Source organism: Mercenaria mercenaria, chromosome 3, assembly GCF_021730395.1.
Source record: "Mercenaria mercenaria strain notata chromosome 3, MADL_Memer_1, whole genome shotgun sequence".
Classification (NCBI taxonomy): Eukaryota; Metazoa; Mollusca; class Bivalvia; order Venerida; family Veneridae; genus Mercenaria; species Mercenaria mercenaria.
Genome location: NC_069363.1, coordinates 11698409 through 11721460, shown reverse-complemented (window position 1 = coordinate 11721460; position 23052 = coordinate 11698409). Strand labels below are relative to the sequence as shown.

General features: G+C 35.3%; 1 long non-coding RNA gene across 1 annotated transcript in view; it reads left to right on the top strand.

Moving 5' to 3' along the window:
- The first annotated feature begins 436 nt into the window (after positions 1 to 436).
- The window catches only part of LOC123525438 (uncharacterized), a 39020-nt gene continuing 16404 nt past the window's right edge, over positions 437 to 23052 (top strand). The window contains exons 1-3 of the long non-coding RNA XR_008370104.1: positions 437 to 625; positions 11576 to 11673; positions 22579 to 22781. This is a non-coding gene — a long non-coding RNA (uncharacterized LOC123525438). The remainder of the gene's footprint in view (positions 626 to 11575; positions 11674 to 22578; positions 22782 to 23052) is intronic.

The window sequence follows — 23052 nt, the reverse complement described above, 5'->3', positions numbered from 1 at the left end:
GTGGAGCGTGCTGTCTTACGGACAGCTCTTGTTAATTGTCAAATAACTTGCCACAAATGTTTTCCATAAGGTGACAGTGCCAGTAAAAGTGGAATGTGCAATCAAACATACAGCTGTTGCTTTGAAAGTTATTTCTAGTTGTAAAGTGGTGCAGCCAATGTCATTTTAAAAAATTGGACTTCACTGTGTTTATTTGTTCAAGAAAAACTTTCATCAAAGAAATGCATAATTACACCTTGGTTCAACTCTTGTAAAAGTAGCAGGGCTCCTGCAAATAAATATCTCACAGGATTAATAATCGTGATTTGTTGCACTTTTGCATCTGTTGTTTATTTTGTACAACTGATTTTATCAACCTCAAGTAATTGTCCCATAAAACACATATTGAGTGGAGAGCTCCTTGTAGTATTATGCAGTTCGGAACATTTTATATTTGTTTCCATATGTTAACTATTCTGCTTGTAATTTTTTTAACTTTTTTGTTACCGCTGTTTTATTCGAAATATTTATTCTCATAAAATATTTGGTTTGAATGGGAATAGAAATTCATTGACAATAAAACATGAATAAAACAAATGTTAATATGAAGTAAAGTGGTTCATGGATACATAGCTTTAAAACAATGGTAATTGACTTTTGTACAGTTTATTTATTTTTCTTAGTAATAAGCTATAAATATGTGGGCATCATTATGTTTTCTCATGAGAAATATATATATATATCTTATTTTGACATGTTCCATGTTTTTTATTGCACTCGGTGCAAGTTACGCTACTTGAACTTTGAATTCTGCTCGAACTGTAGTTAATCCTATTGTTCCCAAACGTGTTTTAAGTTTTGGCATGAGTTTTTGATACAGGTCATTATATGTTATAGTACACAGGTAACATTTTGCCAGTATTTAGTAGTCTTTTTTACCTTGTTTGGTGGCATTGGCAGGGTAGGCAGTCAGCAAACTCACAGAGAAACTGTCCCGAGTTGAAAGTAGAAACGGTCATAGTGCGTGCAAATATAGATGCACAGTTTTGCAAGTGAAAGCAGAAATAGTCAAAATGCACATATATTCACTTTCACTCGCTTCAGATAGCTTTATTCTTAATTTTGAAATTTTTGAAATTTTTACATGTATGCTCTATTATAATCGCAAGTGCATCACGTCATTTGAACTTGGTGCCAAGCTGGGTTGAAACCACAATAAATAAAAAGTAAACATCATTACTGGCATTTTGTACCTGAGGACATGTGTCCTCAATGACATCTGTGACTAAAAACATGGAGGTGTTCTTTATAAAATAAAGCATTGAATGAATATTGAAAACACTACTATCCCTGCTGTTGATGTTATGAAATCAATATCTGTTACCATTTGAATGCTTCAGGTAATTTTGTCAGCATTTAACACTGTGATTGTAGGTGAAATTATGATTGATGGGTGATTATGTTTCAAACACTTGTCTCATTCCTGTTTTTCTAAACCACTAATCTACCTAGGTTTCACTTCTCTCCCACTCCCACTGATTTTAACTCATTTTTTTGACACACATTTTTTTTTTATGACTGAAGTGATGAATTTCTTTCATCTGTTTAAAAGATTAAAGTATGAAATATAATCGGCAAAAACTGCAAGTTAATATATAACATGTTGTTATGACATAGTCCCATAGGAACCTACAGAGCATTGGCATTCCTGAAGGAAATGTAGAAGTTAATTTTCGTAAAAATGATGTCTTGGCAAAAAATCTTACATTTTGGATAACAAGTTTGGAAGGAGTATTATTTTATGCTTCCTTCAAGAACTGTTGGTACATTAAGTAATCAGGGCTGCCAGTTATTAAGGTCATCCTTAAAAAGATTGTTTGTTTGCTGTTAACCTGACCCATACATTTTTCAGTGAATAGGTACTTTTATACGCCCGAAGGGAACGTATTATGTCATGACGCCAGTGTCCGTTTGTCCATTAGCAATGTCCGTCTATCCGTTTGTGTTCGCTCTGTAACTCTTGAACCCCTTGAAGGATTTCGAAGAAACAACACAAATGTTCACCCACATCGAGTTGACGTGCAGAGTGTATGTTTTGAAGTCTAGGTCACACTTAGGGGTCAAAGGTCATATGACTATGTTTCGTGTCCACTCTGTAACTCTTGAACTGCTTAAATGATTTTAAAGAAACTTGCAGAGCACATGTTTCGGATGGCTAAACAAGAGGATAGCATGGCTAGTAGGGCTACTAATATATTATATCCAGAAAGAAGACCATTTATAACAAACAGAATGATGTCTATCTTTTCTCTTAGTCACAACTGAGAAGCAAATGCCAATTCTCTGACAATTTTCAGTTTATAAGCTTCTTGCTCAGGTGAGCTTTTACGATCGCCCTGTGTCCGTAGTCATCGTCCGTCGTCAACAATTTGACTGTTAACACTCTAGAGGTCACAATTTTGGCCCAGTCTTAATGAAACTTGGTCAGAATGTTATCCTCAATAAAATCTTGGATGAGTTCGATATTGGGTCATCTGGGATCAAAAACTAGGTCACCAGGTCAAATCAAAGGAAAAACTTGTTAACACTCTAGGGGCCACATTTATGATGTATCTTATGAAACTTGGTCAGAATGTTAACCTTTAAGATCTTTAGGTCAAGTTCGAATCTGGGTCATGTGGGGTCAAAAACTAGGTCACCAGGTCAAATCAAAGGAGAAGCTTGTTAACACTCTAGAGGCCACATTTATGACCATATCTTAATGAAACTTGGTCAGAATGTTTATCTTGATGATCTTTAGGTCTTCAGTTCTTGGTCAGGTGGGGTCAAAAACTAGGTCACCAGGTCAGATCAAAGGTAAAGCTTGTTAACACTCTAGAGGCCACATTTATGACTGTATCTTAATGAAACTTGGTTAGAATGTTAATCTTGATGATCTATAGGTCAAGTTCAAATCTGGGTCAGGTGGGGTCAAAAACTAGATCACAAGGTCAAATCAAAGGAAAAGCTAGTCAACACTACAGGCCACATTTATGACCATATCTTAATGAAACTTGGTCAGAATGTTTATCTTGATGATCTTTAGGTCTTCAGTTCTTGGTCAGGTGGGGTCAAAAACTAGGTCACCAGGTCAGATCAAAGGTAAAGCTTGTTCTAGAGGCCACATTTATGACTGTATCTTAATGAAACTTGGTCAGAATGTTAATCTTGATGATCTTTAGATTTAGTTAAGTCAGGTGGGGTCAAAAACTAGGTCACCAGGTCAGATCAAAGGAAACGCTTCTTAACACTCTAGAGGTCACATTCATGACTGTATCTTGATGAAACTTGGTCTGAATGTTAACATTGATGATCTTTAGGTAAGATTTGAATCTGGGTCATGTGGAATGTGACCTACTGACCTCCTTTTTTGTTTTTTAAGATACAGCCTTGAAATTTGCTTGACATGTACAGTTTTGCAGACTGATCTTAAAACTGAATTTCAGTTATCATGAATTTGACCTACTGACCTACTTCCTTGTTTTTTAAGGTACAGTCATGAAATTTATCTTCTGAATATTGTCTGAACTGCTGTCTGAATACGTATGAATATTGTCTGAAAAAATGTCTGAATAATGCTTGAAACTGGCCCACTTCACTATGTATACAGACTTCTTTCAGTATTTGTTCAGATAAATTCAGAATACGTTTTCAGAATGGATTCAGACATGTTTCTGAAGAATTGCTGAAAACATCTGAATATTTCTGAAAACAAGAAGTCTGAATAATGTTTGAAATTGGCCCACTTCAGTATGTATTCAGTATATGTTCATATATCTGTTCAGACAAATTCAGAATACGTTGTCAGAGTGGATTCAGACATGTTTCTGAAGAATTGCTGAAAACATCTGAATATTTCTGAAAAAAAAAAAGTCTGAGTAATGTTTGAAATTGGCCCACTTCAGTATGTATTCAGTATTTGTTCATATTTCTGTTCAGAGAAATTCAGAATCCGTTGTCAGAATGAATTCAGACATGTTTCTGAAGAATTGCTGAAAAAATTTGAATATTTTTGAAAACAAAGTATGAGATGCCAAGTTATGAGGGTCATTGCATTCACAATAATAATGTGCAAATTGGGCGATATGCAGCTGGAAGACCTGTGTCAAAAAGTAAAAATACGTGTTAAAGTTGAACAAAGCACTGGCATGCACTGTTTAATGAAATATCAGTACGCTATACATGCATTTTTTTCACAATACTATAAAATTTTAACAAGTGGTGTTTCACAATATGTAACTTGACCATAGTGTAAGGTCATCTCAGGATACCGAACATGTGTGTGAAGTTCGAAAACATTTGACCAAGCAGTTTTGGAGAAACCTTTTTAGCAAAGACTTGTTGATGGGGACACCCACACTGATGAAAAGCTCCTGTATACAATTTGATAAAGCCAAAGTTCAGAAATATTCAGCCAGTGTTTTCTGAGATATTCAGACATCAGTTCAGAAATGTTCAGCAAATATTCAGAAATGTTCAGATTAAATCGGCACAATTTTCAACCAGTTAAGCCCACAGTTACCATTATTGTTACTGTTCATTGATAATTAGTTTGTTTTGCCACTTCAAAATGCCAAGTAACTTAGCTAAATTTCTTATTTCAATAATTTTCTTTTTTCTTTAAAGTTGACCTGCTCAAACATTTGTTAAAACTTACAGATCTTCTTCTTCGTGTTTACCAAACTTTCAGATGAAACTGCAACTACCACTGCCAACCTCTTGTACTTAAGTTTTGCAAATGATTGCATCATAGGGTAGTTTGCATCCAAAGTTGACTATATAAACTGTGCTGCTATCTACATGTAACAATGAAACAAATCCTTCTTGAAACTAAAATAAAGCTTGCAAAGGTGGCCATTTTTTGAGAAAAAGAGCGGGAAATTTGCTGCAGCTTACAACATGGACAATGTGATTGATCAGAACTTATATAATACTTTAAATATAACAAATAATGATCCCTTGTAATTGTTATCCCTAAAAATAATTATATTGTGGAATATTGTTTGTCAATCAAAACAATCCTACAAGTTTGATATTTCTTTTTCAAACTATTTTTTAGCTCATCTGATTTTTTGAAAAAAAATGATGAGTTATTGTCATCACTTGAGCGGTTGTCGGCGTCGGCGTCGGCGTCGGCGTTGCCTGGTTAAGTTTTATGTTTAGGTCAGCTTTTCTCCTAAACTATCAAAGCTATTGCTTTGAAACTTGGAAGACTTGTTCACCATCATAAGCTGACCCTGTATAGCAAGAAACATAACTCCATCTTGCTTTTTGCAAGATTTATGGCCCCTTTTGTACTTAGAAAATATCAGATTTCTTGGTTAAGTTTTATGTTTAGGTCAACTTTTCTCCTAAACTATCAAAGCTATTGCTTTGAAACTTGGAATACTTGTTCACCATCATTAGCAGACCCTGTACATCAAGAAACATAACTCCATCTTGCTTTTTGCAAGAATTACTGCCCCTTTTGGACTTAGAAAATCAGTTTTCTTGGTTAAATTTTATGTTTAGGTCAGCTTTTATCCTAAACTATCAAAGCTATTGCTTTAAAACTTGCAACACTTGTTCACCATCATAAGCTGACCCTGTACAGCAAGAAACATAACTCCATCCTGCTTTTTGCAAGATTTATGGCCCCTTTTGGACTTAGAAAATATCAGATTTCTTGGTTAAGTTTTATGTTTAGGTCAACTTTTTCTCTTAAACTATCAAAGCTATTGCTTTGAAACTTGCAACACTTGTTCGCCATCATAAGCTGACCCTGTACAGCAAGCAACATAACTCCATCCTGCTTTTTGCAATAATTATTGCCCCTTTTGGACTTAGAAAATCATTTTCTTGGTTGAGTATTATGTTTAAGGCAACTTTTCTCATAAACTATCAAAGCTATTGCTTTAAAACTTGCAACAGTTTTTCACAATCATAAGTGGACACTGTACATCAAGAAACATAACTCTATCCTGCTTTTTGCAAGAATGATGGCCCTTTTTAGACTTAGAAAATCATTGGTAGGACAATATTTCTATTATACAAAAAAAATCAGATGAGCGTCAGCACCCGCAAGGCGGTGCTCTTGTTTATTCAGTGATGTAAGCAACCATTTTTCTGAATATTTCTGAACATTATATTTCTGAAAACTTCTGAAACTTTTCTTAACATATCTGAACGTTCACTAACACTTTCAACTAATGACTTAATAATTAACCTCAATAAGAAACAAGTACACTTACATCAATTTATTTGTTGTTGAGAATTAAATAAAAATGTTTTCTATTTTTCTACTTCAGCACCATAATAGAATAAATCAGTAGGAACATATAGGAGTAGATCTATTTAAATGTAACAATAATGACTTTATCAGTCTAAGGAATCTTGACAAGAATCTGCTCAGCTCTGAGCAGTAACACCTAGAATACAGTTAAATTACTCTACGAGACCCTTGACTCTATTACGGTGACCAGCTATGCTGGTTGTCAATCTAGGATTGAGTTGGCTGATAAGAATTACAAGCTAACAGCAGAGTTAAAAATATTAAAGAAGACTATGGGCATAATTTATACATCGTTCTTAGCAACATTATCTCATGGTTTCTTTATTTGAAGATTGCTTTGTATTACAGATATAGCTAATAAATGATTTGGTGCTTAAAAATAGGGTGTCAAAATCAAAGTATAATTTTAAAATATCATTCTAAACTCTGTTATATTTTAATTTCATTTTTTTTTTTCAATGACAAATATAGGTATAAAACATTGCTAACAATCAAAGACCCTAAATAGTTATAGTTTTTAATTATAATATGTAGAGTCTCTGTACAAAATATATACTGATATCAAATACATTTGAATAGGCATAATAAGAAGGATGTACATGTCTTATAATGTCTTTTTACATGTATAACATTTTTATGCTTTTACAATAAAAAGAAAAAAAAAACGGCATTTCATGTTTTTAGAACAAAAAAGTTAAAATAAGTAACAGTGATAATTAAAAGTATGTTTAATTTTTTAGCCAACACAAAACACATTTTTTTTCTATATTCAACTGTAGAATATTAATAATCATGATTTCTTAGAATTTTTATTCGAACCTTTTGAAGCTTTAACTCTTATTATGTACCTTGCTAAGTTTCTACAATATAAACTTGCCCATCTTTCAATTTTGACAGTACTTACCATTTATAGTTTATAGGGGTATTAATTGAAAACTTACTGACTTAATTGTGAACAGTTAGGCGGTGGTAAAAGATAAGGTGTCGGCTGCTCACCTGTGAGGTGCGGGTTTGAACCCCAACAGGTGTTGATCAAAAGACACAAGTACTGTTTTTTTACCCAGGAAGTGGACTCGCGAGTGACTTATAATACGCTACATGCCTTCTTCACAATCGTGCTAAAATAAATTAATAAAACCTAACAATTACAGGTATACAATTTGTACAATTATGTACACAAATATGAGTCTGGAAGTATGTGTTCAATTTTATAATAAAATTAAGTATATCCACAGATGAAATTATTATAAGCAATTTAGATGCTGAGCTTACATCATATCAACACTGAACTTGTTGGAGGTGGGGGCAACTACACACTCCCCCAAGCCTTGTCTGATACCCCCCCCCCCCCCCCCCCCCCCCCCCCCTTCCCTCTGTCTAGAATGTCCAATAAATGATACATTTACTATATTTGCACATAATATTGTAGTGTCAGTGTAACATGCATTTCCAAAATCAATTTATATAATATTTGATAGACTTAGGGGGTTAAAATTGCTTCCATCTGAAACCTTTTTGTGTGGTGCTCTCATGAATGCTGTCTTTTATGTGCATTTTAGACATGCTTGGAAGCTCACTGATATTGTTGTAAAATGCTCATCTGACTGAAGTTGTACACATCACCATTTCAGTTTTTCTCCAGACAAAGGGTTTCAAGTTTTGATCCAGAAAAAAGCATAGAATGTTAATGTGTTACAGATTATTAGATTCCAATTTTCCAAGATGTTCAACATTATATCAGCCTCCAGTGTTGGGCCATAATTCACTGTGGTCAGTTAGCTTGTCAGTGATAATGAGATAACATGCTGGGCAGCAAACTGCAGATATTTTCTGTATCTGACCAAGATTCCTTAGACTGTTATGCCACTTTTTAACTCAGAATTTTTTGGTTGAAATTTTTTATAAAGTCAAATATCTCTTTTGCTATCAAAGCTTTTGACTTGAAACTTAAAATAGTTAAAATATCAAAGTCTACACCAGGAGATCCCCATAACTCTGATTTGAATTTTGACACTTATGTCCCTTTTTAACCTAGAATTTTTTGGTTAAAGTTATAACGTTTAGAAAAGCTTTAATTCCGAGTCAAGCTCTGAGAAAATTCAAGAGTGGTGTCTTACGGATAGCTCTAGATTAATTTCTTATTTCTGATATGCATTTCAGTAGAAGTTTTGAAAAAAATCTGTCATCTGATATATCTTGAATTTACTTCTTAGTCTTTCAGGAAATTTCAGTAGAGAGTTCAGAAAAATGATATTAAGTCTTGTTTTCAGACATATTCAGAAATGTTCCCTTTCTGAATAATATCTGAAAAATATTACTGAACAATAAGCCTTGTTTCAGCAATAATTCAGAAGATTTCAGTGTCTGAATTATTCTTAACAATTTTCTTAAATATTAAGATATTATTCAGAAATAATCAGAAAGTATTAAGACAATTTTCAGAAGACAGAATTCATGTTCAGTCAGTCTTCAGACACCAACTTTCTGTTCAGAATGTTTCAGCATATGTTAAGACATGTTTCAGAAGTATTCAGACGATAAATTTCATGAGGGCATGATGTACAGTTTTGCACACCGATCTTAAAACTGTCTTTCAGTGACCATAAATGTGACCTACTGACCTACTTTCTTAACATTTTAGCATCAGTTTGACATTTGAAACATGTAACTCATATTACTCAGGTGAGCGATCCAGGGTCATCATGACCCTCTTGTTTTTGTAATATTGTTTTCTCGAAATATGAAATTTACTAATAAATTATAAATAGTGTTTAAAAAATAATCACTTTTGTCTATTAGGGAACATAATGGCAATCTTAGTTTTAAGCCTAGACAGTTTAAATGTGGACAGTAGTTGCGTTTTACTAGAATGGCGAAAATCATTAACAAACTTGATTTGAAGATGGAAAATCGTCTTACCCGTTATCATAATTCAGGATGGTCCAAGAGTAAAAAAAAACAACTTCATATTATACAAAGGTATCTTCTTTAGGGAAATAGAAATATGACCTTTAAAAAATTGTTTGCCCCCCCCCAAAAAAAAAAAAAAAAAAAAAAAGAGTTGTGGGTGGGCGGAGCATTTACAGTCAGTGAGTAAAAACTTAAAAAGTGTTTGTCTAGATTTTATATGGTACTACAGTAATCAACTGATTCACCTGATCATTTGGCAGAAACAATAACAATCATTTGAAGTACATTAATTGGCAACTAATTAAATGTAAGTATGTCTAGCTTAGCACAACAAATAAATAAGCAATAAAATGCCAGATTAATGCTTACTACAAATGTGTTCAATGAATTGAAGTTTTTATGTACATTGTAATAAAAACTCAATTAAATACAGATTTTCAAGTATGTGAAATTATAACTTGTGGTTTTGGTTTTAACTCCAGTACACTGATAAGATTCGAGTTACTATGTAAAACTACATTATGCTTCTTTTTTTTTTTTTTTTTTTGGCATTTTCTTGGATCTCGCAATATGGGTCCATGGGTGCAAAATAATTTATTTATTGTATCCTTGTCATCATTACAGAAGGCAAAACAAGCAGTAATTCAAAATGTGTGCATGTCACAACAGCTGTAGGTAAACTACCGTGAAAAAATATATAAAAACGCTTCACTTTTTCTAACCAATCCCACTACAGTGGATATTACGAAATATTTTGTTGATTGACAAAACCAGTTATATAATCTTTGCATAAAAGAAAAATTGCACTTTGAAATGTCGATAAGAAGTCTTTATCAGTAAGGAGCTTTTCATTGCTTGCGTGACATTGACATACCCTGAATGTCAGTGTGCACCATTTGATATCCTAGTTTAGTTATTAATGCATTTATCTCTAAGCGTTTTACCTTGAAATCATGATTATTAGCAGAGGACTTGTTTTTAAGGATTTTCTGGTTGTGTCCAACAACTTGCTAGATAAATCCCAACAAAGAAAATCTTCAGAACTTGAAATTAAAAAATTCATATCCCCATGAAATACTGTCAAATTGTTACTTTCATGGGAGTCTTAATTTTTAGCTGTGCTCAAGGTGAGATATTGTGACCTGTCATTGTCCTTCATCCGTCAACATTTGCCTTGTGAACACTCGAGAGGCCACAGTTGTGACCCAGTCTTTATGAAACTTGGTCAGAATGTTTGTCTTGATGATCTATAGGTCAAGATCAAAACTGGGTCATGTGGGGTCCAAAATAGGCCAGTAGGCCAGATCATAGGAAAAGATTGTGAACACTTTAGAGGCCACAGTTGTGACTCAATCTTTATGAAACTTCATCAGAATGTTTGTCTTGATGATTTCTAGGTCAAGTTTGAAACTAGGTCATATGGGGTCAAAAACGAGGTCACTAGGCCAGATCAAAGGAAAAGCTTGTGATTCCACTAGATACCACATTTTAAGTTTGAAACTCATGAGAATTAGTCAGAATGTTTGTCTAGGTAAGATTCAAATCTTGATCATATAGGGTCAAAAACTAGGTCACCAGGTCAAATCAAAGGAAAAGTTTGTGAACACTAGTGGCCACAGTTTTGACTCAGTCTTATGAAACTTGGTCTGAATGTTTGTTTTGATGATCTCCAGGTCAAGTTCAAAACTGGTCATGTGGTGTCAAAAACTAGATCACTAGGCCAGATGAAAGGAAAAGCTTGTAAACACTCTAGAGGCCACAGTTGTGACTGCTTGGTCAGAATGTTTGCCTTGATGATTTCTAGGTCAAGTTCAAATCTGGGTCATGTGGAGTCAAAAACTATGTCTCCCGGTCAAATGAAAGGAAAAGTTTGTGAACACTCTAGAGGCCACAGTTGTGATTCAGTCTTTATGAAACTTACTGTGAGTTGTAGATTTCTTTCATTACGGGAAGCCCAGCTGACTGGTGGTTCTGCCAGTGCATCTGCCTGTGTCCAAATCAGTGTGTTCAGGGAGGCAAAATTTAATGGGGTCAGAAGTTTTCTTTGACTTAAAACTGGACAAATTGCTTCTTATTGAATAGTGATTACATTCATAGATATCAGGGCCTCTGTGGCCGAGTGGTTAAATTGCTGAATTCAAATTGCTTTCTCCTCCCCGCTGTGGGTTCAAAACCTCAATAATTGGGATGTAGAATTCTTTCATGTGAGGAACAGCTGAAAAGTTGCCATATGGCCTATAATTGTGTCAGCTAGCGAAAACGAAAAAAAAAATACATGCATATTTAGTAAGTACTACATAGGTTTGATCCAAGTTATTTAATAGGGTTGGTTTTGCAGGATTATTGCGTTTATTTTCTCTCTACTTACATTTTCAGGATTCCAATATGCCAAGAACAATGGTGCAGCAATATAAAAGCAATAAAGCATTCGTACTGACATACAGCTTATTGTGAGGCAGAAAGAGGGAATGCAGGTGAATATATAGGTTGTTATAACATACTAGTTTCTATTCCCCGTTAAGTTACACTGGTACTGGAAACGTCAGTATTTTTCCATACACTGATGCCTGAATTTCATATCGGGTGCGTGACATAATTTAGTGTGTGTTGTTGCACTATTTTTATGCCCCCGAAGGGAGGCATATAGTTTTTGAACCGTCTGTCTGTCGGTCGGTCTGTCCGCATTTTTCGTGTCCGGTCCATATCTTTGTCATCGATGGATGGATTTTCAAATAACTTGGCATGAATGTGTACCACAGTAAGACGACGTGTCGCTCGCAAGACCCAGGTCCGTACCTCAAAGTTCAAGGTCACACTTAGACATTAAGGGATAGTGCATTGATGGGCATGTCCAGTCCATATCTTTGTCATCGATGGATGGATTTTCAAATAACTTGGCATGAATGTGTACCACAGTAAGACGACGTGTCGCGCGCAAGAACCAGGTCCGTAGCTCAAAGGTCAAGGTCACACTTAGACATTAAGGGATAGTGCATTGATGGGCGTGTCCGGTCCATATCTTTGTCATCGATGGATGGATTTTCAAATAACTTGGCATGAATGTATACCACGGTAAGACGATGTGTTGCGCGCAAGACCCAGATCCGTACCTCAAAGGTCAAGGTCACACTTAGACATTAAGGGATAGTGCATTGATGGACGTGTCCGGTCCATATCTTTGTCATCGATGGATGAATTTTCAAATAACTTGGCATGAATGTGTACCACAGTAAGACGACGTGTCGCGTGCAAGACCCAGGTCCGTAGCTCAAAGGTCAAAGTCACAATTAGACGTTAAAGGTCATTTTTCATGATAGTGCATTGATGGGCGTGTCCGGTCCATATCTTTGTCATTCATGCATGGATTTTAAAGTAACTTGGCATGAATGTGTGACACAGTAAGACGACGTGTCGCGTGCAAGACCCAGCTCCGTAGGTCAAAGGTCCTAAACTCTAACATCGGCCATAACTATTCATTTAAAGTGCCATCGGGGGCATGTGTCATCCTATGGAGACAGCTCTTGTTTCTATTTAGTTCAGTATTGTCAATCTTATTCAGGCTATTGAACATATGTATGATTTTTACATAATATTTATACGTGTAGATGCGTATGTAATAAAAAAGTTATTATCTTTGCATCGGGAAATATGCACTCGTTATTCAGCAGAAGAATATTGTGCTCCTAAAGTCGCGCAATATTTCCACTGAAGAACTCGTGCATATTTCCCGATACAAAGCTAATAACCTATAATAACAAAATTGATATACCAAACTGCAAATAGTATTTATTTGTCTTTTAATTCTTGAATTTTTACCTGTTTCTGTGACATGATCTGACAAAATTCTGTTTCCATCACAAACACATGATCTGTAGAGATATGATATGACCAAACTATGTTTCCGAGACATGATCTGACAAAATCATTTTACATGTTCGCATTAGTTTTTGTGCATTACTAGAATTCTGCATTGAATTGTGAAAAAAAGTTTGATGTCTTTTTCGACTTAATAATTTCTTAATTTGTCTGCATTTTTTGCTTTACGTAAGGTTTATACATTGAAGAATCTGTAAAATTACTTGCAAGATCTTGTTCACATTTCAAAGCCTTGTTACAAAAATTATAACAAACACTTGATGTCTGTTATTAATATCATGTTTCTCACATCAATGTAACTTGTAAGTATGATAGGGCTTAAGAGTGGGTAATTTTGTGGAAATTGATTGATAATCCAGATGATAGGATAGAAAAGTATAAAGCATTATCATTTATTATATACATTCTTTCACATTCTTGTCCATTGTAATAATGTAATGTGAAAAAAATGGTATGTATTTAAACTGAATTAAAGTCAGATTAAGTTTACAAATTTTGAAATGACCTTTGTGGCAAAAGGTTATTCCAGGACCCACATTTTATTTCTAAAGTCTGAAACTTAAAAACATAAGTCTGGATTTCTTTTTTCTGTCATTGTTTAGGCCATTTCACATAATCACAGAAATGTTGTGCTTTAAATTACCTCTGATATTTTCAAATCATACTAAAGAAGTAAAATGTGACCTCCCAAGAGTGTATGTTTTCAGATGTTACTGTTCCACTTACAAAAGAAGTGTGCATGCCTAGGAAAGGCTCCATTATTTTACCTTTTAATGTCTACAGCAATAATTTGATGGCACAGTCCTCCCTTCAGTTGATCTAAAACAAGATCTACTTAATTTTGTTATGTAATATTTTATTTGCAATTGTATTGATATAACATGACTAATCAATGAGAATAAAGATGTGAGGGAAAGTGTGGCATCCTGATAGGTCAATGAACTGTAATTGGTAGTAATCCAATCAGTGTCACTGCCACAAACAGCAAATATGGGTCATTAGGTTACCCAGCTACATACTGATAAACTACAGTTTTAGTTTGGCTTCAGTGTGTCAATTTGGCTGTGAAAAAAAATGGGTTGGTGTGTCAAATTATCACCTGCAGTGTGTGACAGGTAGTATATAGCAGGGAAGAAAAAAATTTTTTTAGCACAGTTGAACGTCAGAAACATTTTAGTCCTCAGAAGGGAAGGACTAAATTGATAATCATGGAAAAGTGCAATAGTGGCAATAGTCTTATGATAACGAAGATTACTACAAAGGAAATCGTACCATATTTTACTAGGTTTACCTAACTTATTACATTCAAATTATATTAGCTTTTAAACAAACAGCGATTGTAGGTCACTGGGACATGATGCGGTTCAATGTCTGCTGTATATCTTACTAGATTATCTATCCATCAGACCCTATCAAACGACTTCGTTTTATCAATGAAACCCGGTCCTTGAAATCGAAAGTTAAGAGGGTGGTTTTAGAACACTGAATGAAATATTTAAAAAAAACATTTGGGTTACACCATTATGACTTACATCGCATTTTAGTTATGAATGTTTTGTCAAAATTGTCACGTGTTCAGGACACCAGTGTGGCGCTTTTTCTTTAACCAAGAAAAGTGGGAGTGTAATTGTATGACATCTTGTTTAAATATTTATTTAGCGGGTACTACAAAAATTGAGCTAGTAGTTATATACTGTACCAATAATCTTTTCACCCATAATGGTGTGGTGAAAGTAGTTCATGATGGGTGACATATTTGCATACCATTAAAATCTTCAAAGTCCAGACAGCTTGTTAAAATTAAAGAAGTTTCTTTTCATCGATGCACCGCTCAGTCAGTAGCATGTTATAATATTATGTGTCTGCATTATTTAATAAGTACGAAGTGTTGTCACAGAAAATCGCGAACTTTTTTTATTATACCCCCACAAAACGAAGTTTAGGGGGGTATATAGGAGTGAGCTTGGCGGTCGGTCGGTTGGTCCGTTGGTTTTTGTGGTTTCTGGATGATAACTCCTGAAAGGCTTGACTGATTTAAATAATTTTTGGTACACAGATGTAACATTAGAAAATACAGGTCAAGTTCGAATTTGGAGTCAATAGGTCAGAAGTCAAGGTCACAGTGACCCTGAACAGTTGAACAGTTTCTGGATGATAACTTGAGAACGCTTGGGCCTATGATCATATACTTTGGTACACAGGTGTAACATCATGAAATACATGTCAAGTTCGACTTTGGGGTCTGTAGGCCAAAGGTCAAGGTCACAGTGACTAGGAACAGTTAAATTGTTTCCGGATGATAACTTGAGAACACTTGGGCCTAGGATCATAATTTTTGGTACACAGATGTAACATCATGAAATACAGGTCAAGTTCGCCTTTGAGGTTTGTAGGTCAAAGGTCAAGGTCACAGTGACTCAGAACAGTTAAACGGTTTCAAGATGATAACTTGAGAACGCTTGGGTTTAGGATCTTAAATTTTTGTACACCGGTGTAACATGATTAAATACAGGTCATGTTCCACTTTGAGGTTAGTAGGTCAAAGGTCAAGGTCACAATAACACGAAACAGGTAAACGGTTTCCCGATGATAACTTGAGAACGTTTGGGCCTAGGATCATGAAAATTGATAGCGAGGTTGGTTATGACCAGCAGATGACCCCTAATAATTTTGAGGTCAGCAGCTCACAGGTCAAGATCACAGTGACCCGGATTCGGATGATAACTCAAGAATGCTTAGGCCTATGATCATGAAAGTTGAAAGGGAGGTTTATCATAACCAGCAGATGACCCCTTATGATTTTTAGGTCAGAAGGCCAAAGGTCAATGTCACAGTGACCCGAAACAGTTAAACTGTTTCTTTAGGATAACTTGAGAACGCTTTGGCCTAGGATCACAAAACTTGAAAGGGAAGTTGATCATGATCAGCAGATGACCTTATTGATTTTGAGTTCAGTAGGTCAGAGGTCAAGATCACAGTGACCCAGAACAGTTAAACGGTTTTCAGAGGATAACTCAAAAACTCTTGGGCCTAGGATCATGAAAGTTGATAGGGAGGTTGGTCATGACCAGCAGATGATCCCTATTGATTTTGAGACCAGAGGTCAAGGTCACATTAACCCAGAACAGTTAAACTGTTTCCGGACAGTAATTTGAGAATGCTTGAGTCTAGGATCGTGAAAGTTGATAGGGAGGTTAATCATGACCAGCAGATGACCTCTATTGATATTGAGGTCAATAGGTCAAAGGTCAAGGTCACATTGATCCAGAACTGTAGAACTTTTGTCACATTGATCCAGAACTGTAGAACTTTTGTGTACAGTGACTAAATAATTTCTGTTCCTTGTGCAATTACTGAATGCATCAAGGGGGGCATTTCGTGTTCTACGAGCTCTTGTTTCAACATATACTCAACAGGACTATTGAGTTTAAAATTAAATACCTGTCATATTATTTGACTATATTTTAAATAATGGATGGCAGTCAGTGCTAGTCGGCGCACACTCAGTTTTCCTCCTACAAAAAGATGTAGCTCCCTTTTAAATTCATGTTACTTATGCGATATACATCTCACTGAATTCATTACCTTCAGTGATAGCTCTAGTTTCACTTTGTTTTGAAAATAAGTCTAGCATGAATAATAATGATTTTATTATAGACTATTTGTGATGCATGTTTAACATTTTTTGCACTATTTACTTATATTGTTTATTCAGAGATTTTCAGGCATCACTTACCTGTATGCACAGAATCATCTGGATAATATTGCATTTTTATGTTTTGTAAGCTGGATTCATGAGCAAAATAACACACCTGGGTAACTATCTTTCACTAAGTCTTGACAATAGAAAGTTCTTGATAATGTCACACTGCAGTTACATGCAGAATATGATTATAAACCATTAATCTGCCATATCCAAGTGCTGCATCATTGTGGTTTTCTTCCCTGATTGGACTTATCTGTATGTTACATGTTCTGACACAGAATTCTCAAAGTTCTTTGGTATGGCCTTCTGGGCTTTCTGTCAGCCCTGACCTGCAGTTGGGTACTTGTTATTTTCATTCCAAGGTGTGATTAGCCATTATTTACATTTTGTCATGTGCATTTAACTCACAAAAGCCTTTTCCTTGAAGAAACTGTCACTTTCAGTATGATATGCCACCCAACACATTCAATGATTTATATTGACTGCTTAGTTTGTCACATAACCAGTACAATGATATTTGTAACTAAACATGCATTTAAAATCATTCATTTGCCCAACAATTTCTATCAAATTTGACAATTATTGTAGTGTAAGTATGTTTAAACAGAATATTAATTAAGTTTCATTTGAGAGATGGTAATAATTAGTATGCACACATTTTAAACTTGAAAGGATTTCATGAGCACTTCACGATTCATATTATTGCTTGAATGTGAGCTTTTTTGGCATGATTTATGAACATTTTTAACAGACACCTTTACAGTAACTTGCTCTACTTGCCTGTGTTTCAGACTAAATAATTGTTTAAAGTCGGTGAATAAATGAAAGTATTTTTTTGTATTTGATAATGAAGACATTGCTGCACTGTATTTTGATCTGCACATGGACTATCAAAATTGAGAACAATAATTAGACCTTATATATATACTGGGTACAGAGAAATCATTAATACTTGCAGGGGATTAATTTTTTCTGGGATTTTGTGGTGGCATTATAATCATCAAAGTTAAATCCCGATAGTTAAAATTTCCATTTGTTCTGAAAAATTTAATCCATGAACTTATATCCCCATAAAATTGCTCACAGTTTTTGCATTGTCGCTTTATCTCAGATATTACTGAATGGATTTACATCAAACTTGCAGTAGCTGTTCCACATCATCACCAACATCCATTTGACAAAGGGTCTATAACTCTGGCGGAAATATTTCGTGAAGGATGTCCCTTTTACAGTTACAAACTCTGGTTTATGTTTTATATACACTGGGGAGACATAATGTTTTTGCACACTTCATTTCCGATCAATAACTGGAGAACCATTTGACCTAGAACCTTCAAATTTCATAGGGTGGCAGGGCTTATGGAGTAGGCTCCCCTTTTGTTTTTGGGGTTACTACATCACGGTCAAGGTCACAGGGGCCTTGGATGATCAGACATGCAGAGTAGATTACCCCTATTGATTTTGGGGTCACTCTGTTAAGGGTGAAGGTCACAGGGGCCTGAACATGGAAAACCATTTCCGATCAATAACTTGAGAACCACGTGACCCAGAATGTTGAATCTTCATAGGATGATTGGACATTCAGAGTAGATGACCCCTATTGATTTTGGGGTCACTCTGTAAAGGTTGAAGGTCACAGGGGCCTGAACATGGAAATCCATTTTCCGGTCAGTAACTTGAGAACCACTCAACCCAGAATGTTGAAACTTCATAGGATGATTGGACATGCAGAGTAGATGACCCCTATTGATTTTTGGGTCACTTGATCAAAGGTCAAGGTCGCATGGACCAGAACTTTGAAAATGGTTTCTGGTTAATAACTTGAGAACCATTTGACCCAGAACCTTCAAACTTCATAGGATGATAGGGCTTGCAGAGTAGATGACCCTATTAGTTTTGGGGTTACTAGATCAAAGGTCAGGGTCTTAGGGGCCTAAACATGGAAAACCATTTCTGATCAATAACTTGAGTACCATTTGACCCAGAATGTTGAAACTTCATAGGATGATTGGACATGCAGAGTAGATGATCCCTATTGATTTTTGGGTCACTTGATCAAAGGTCAAGGTCACAGGGACCAGAACATGGAAAACAGTGTCCGATTAATAACTTGAGAACCATTTGACCCAGAACCTTCAAACTTCATAATTTGATAGGATATTACAGAGTAGATTATCCTTATCGTTTTTGGGGTCACTTGAGCAAAGGTCAAGGTCACAGGGGCCTGGACATGGAAAACTCTTTCAAATCTATAAATTGAGAACCACTAGGCCCAGAATGTTGAAACTTAGTGGGATGATTGGACATGCCGAGTAGATGATACCTATAATTGCATTTCAGTCACTAAGCCAACCATTAGTGTCTCTTTGACTCTCGCTCCTAACCTGTATTGACTTCTTGTCTAATTTACTACTAAGCATTCGAGGAGACATGCGCTTTTCTAAAAAAGCATCTTCTAGTTACTAAGTGGGTTTGATTGAAACTGTTCAATGTTCAACTTGATCATTAACATTGATTAGTATTAATCAGTTAATGATAGCTCTTGTTTCCTCCTACATGCCCTGTTTCACAGCATTGAAATAGTCAAGTGTGCTGTCTCCTCGGACAGTTCTAGTTTACTGCTGGCAATCTTCTAGTTTTGCAACAATTTTTTTTTTTCCCTGTCAAAAAGTTCATTTTTAAGAATTGTTCGAAAGTATTTTTAGCAAATATTGACTAAAGTGCCAAGCTCCTAAATCTGTTGCTGTGTTTGAGTCTCTCCACTTTAATGTAGGCAAAAGTGATAGACATCATGGTGTTAGTGCTTACCTGTTTCTAGAAAATATGACTGAAAAATTGCATCATAATCTAAGTGCTAGTCTAACCTGTTTGTAATAAATAACATTCTTATATTTGGACTCTTTTATCTGTCCAACAGATCTCTCAAATGAACATAAATTTATTTTTCTTTGTTATTGGTGAAGGGGAGACATTTTGTATAATATCAAAATAAAATTTTGAAATTTTGAATTTAACAGCAAATTCTATATTTCCGATAATTGGGTGACCATTAGATTAGTCTGGAGATTAAACATTTCCATTATTTTTTGATTTTTGATTTTTGAAATAATAAAAAGAGCTCCCTTTTACTGTGGCTTATCTCAACATAGAGACAGAGGCTAGAGATATTGTAAATTTTATGAGAAAGTGGTATCAGAGAGGATTTTATGGCCAAGTGCTTTACAGGTAATGACTCTAACGACTGATGCCAGTCTAGGTGACCATATATTTCTGGCAAATTCATTATTACTGCATTATTTTTATGGGCCATTTTTGAGCCATTACTCTTGAAAAAAAAAGAAAAGATTTTAACCAGACGAACAATGTCAAACTGATCATTTCCACTCATTAACTTCAGTTTGAGTCCAGATTATAGTACTGAAATGAAACTATTAGTAAATGCTATGTAATGGGTGATCTGATGACATCATAATTACTAGTAAATTCTGTGTAAATAGATTTATGTTTGGTTGGTAAACAGATTGCTTGAAACCCTGGAAAAACCATTTTGCTTATCCCATTGTGACTTTAAGCACTGAGTGTTTTACTGTATTACTGATGTTATACTTCTGGCAAATTCTGTGTACTGACAATTCCCTGACATCTTCAATTTTTTTCTGACAAAATCTATTTGACTTGTGACAGAAATTCATTCTGCAGCCTAATTAATGAGTTCAGAATCAGTTCTCCAAGCATGTTGCTTAAAATAGATCAAGAGTCTGAGGCTAAAACTGTAGATGAATTTGTCATTTTGGGGTAGCTATGCTCATTTAGGTACAATTTTAATGAAAAAAAAAATCAGATTTATTAGCAGTAATGAAAATATGGTTCTAATTCCAATGAAAGGGTCTCTGAAATTAGAGATGAAAATGCTATTCAGGCTAAACAGCAAAGTCATTGGAATACATGTGTATCTGATCACTAAATAGTTTTGAGGTGGATCTTGTTAATAAAGTTAGTAGTTCAGCACCTGTGAATACATTTGATACTGTAAATTCAGGTTAGAATTGTTTAACACTGACAGTTATTTATGGAGAACAAAAGAAACCTTAATTTTCATAAGGAGGATCAATGTTGTCTGAGAGAGTTGCATTGATTTGACCTGACAAGCTTTGCTCAGGAGCACACACATGATGTAATCAGTGGTTATTAGAATGAAGATCCAAACTGGTACTGAAGAGTCAATCAATTAGTTTTAGGTGACATTTCTTTTGTCTTTCAAAGCTACTGGGTCACAGATAGAGAGAAAATGTTTTGTATCTTGGCAGCTGCATGAGATTCTCAAACTTGACAAGATATGCATATGATTAATTTAATCGCATAGAGAAATAACTAGAAGTCAAAGCAATTGTTAGCATATTCGAGTAACTATTGTGGAATGTTCTTTTTTTTTTTTTTTTTTAGCTCACCAGAGCTCAATTTGAGCTATTGTGACCGGTCATTGTCCGGCGGCGTCTGTCAACATTTGCCTTGATAACACTCTAGAGGCCACAATTGTGACCCAATCTTTATGAAAATTAATCAGAATGTTTGTCTTGATGATCTCTAGGTCAAGTTCGAATCTGGGTCATGAGGGGTGAAAAACTAGGTCAGTAGGCCAGATCAAAGGAAAATCTTGTTAACACTCGAGGCCACAGTTTAAGTTTGAAACTCATGAGAATTGGTCAGAATGTTTGTCTTGATGACTTCTGGATCAAGTTTGAATCTTGGTCATGTGGGATCAAAAACTAGGTCAGCAGGTCAAATCAAAGGAAAAGCTTGTTAACACTCTAGAGGCCTCAGTTGTAACCCAATCTCTATGAAACTTAATCAGAATGTTTGTATAGATGATTTCTAGGTCAAGTTTGAAACTGGGTTAAGTGGGGTCAGGAACTAGGTAAGTAGGCCAGATCGAAGGAAAATCTTGTTAACACTCTAGACTCCACAGTTTAAAGTTTGAAACTCATGAGAATTGGTCAGAATGTTTGTCTTGATGACTTCTAGGTCAAGATTGAAGCTGGGTCAAGTGGGGTCAAAAACTAGGTCAGTAGGCCAGATCAAATCTGGTGAGCGATATAGGGCTATCATGGGCCTCTTGTTTATTTCTCTTTTGAGTCAGTCTAGCTGGACAAGGATTTACAGCTCATGGGTAACCTTAACTAGGCTGCAACTGCTCAAGAGCAACCACCACTTGGAAGATAGAAAAGTGTTCATTTCTCTATAGTAAGAATATTGTCCATCAGGAAAGAAAATACATGTCATTGTTAGGAGGTATGCCCAACTCAGAGGTGTTGATAACAACTGGTATATACTGTAAATACAACCTACTACCTTTGGGGCCATTGCAATGTTATCAAAATATTCTGTTGACAGGCTGCCTTTCAATATCTTGATTTTTTTTCTTCCTGATTTCTAAAATAGTTTTAGGAGCAGCAGACAGTGTAACTAGGAATGTGACATTTGTCTGAAAAGCAGTCTGCAATATTTCTGTCTCTGTGCCAATGTAATATCCAGTGTCAGGACAGAGAGAGATCAATATATGATGCAGATGTTCCACTAATCATGTGTTGGAGCAGGAGCGGCATGATGTAATAATGAGCCCAAAATATCAATTTGTGAAGGTGAATATTTATACTAGAAGTTTTGCTACAGGTATAATTTGAGATACTTTTTACTCTGCTTAAAGAGGTCATCATGGGATTCCAGATGTTTCCAGATTTTTTTCCTCTCCAAAAAAATGTTTTGACACAAATGAATTTCTGTTCTACATTCTTTTCAGGGCACAGACATTTTTTATTGGAAGCAGAGTTGACATTGATTGCTTCCCCTGTCAGCCAAGAGGCTGTATGATCTGTCCATGAACAAAGGTAAAAAGTCACTAGAACAGCCCAGAATATAATGGAAGTGACATCGAATGACTAGATAGACCTGAAGGATTGTCTGACTGAAACAAAGGTGGTGTGCCATTATGATAAACATATGGTAAGCCTATGCTTAAAATTAATTTCTTTGTTAAGCTGAATTGTGACTATAGCCTTGAGATTGTCATGACAGAAAACAAAAGGGAAGTGTTTTGGTCTGTTATATCAGTATTTGTGTATACAAACAAAATGAACTATTTTCAGGTAGCATTAATTACAGGTAATCCCTTACGTCATTTTGTCTGCATGTCATTTAGTGTAGTGGAATTTTCGTGTCATCTTATACTTTTTGATTAAGAAATATTGTTTTTGATATGAAAGGCTGCCATTTA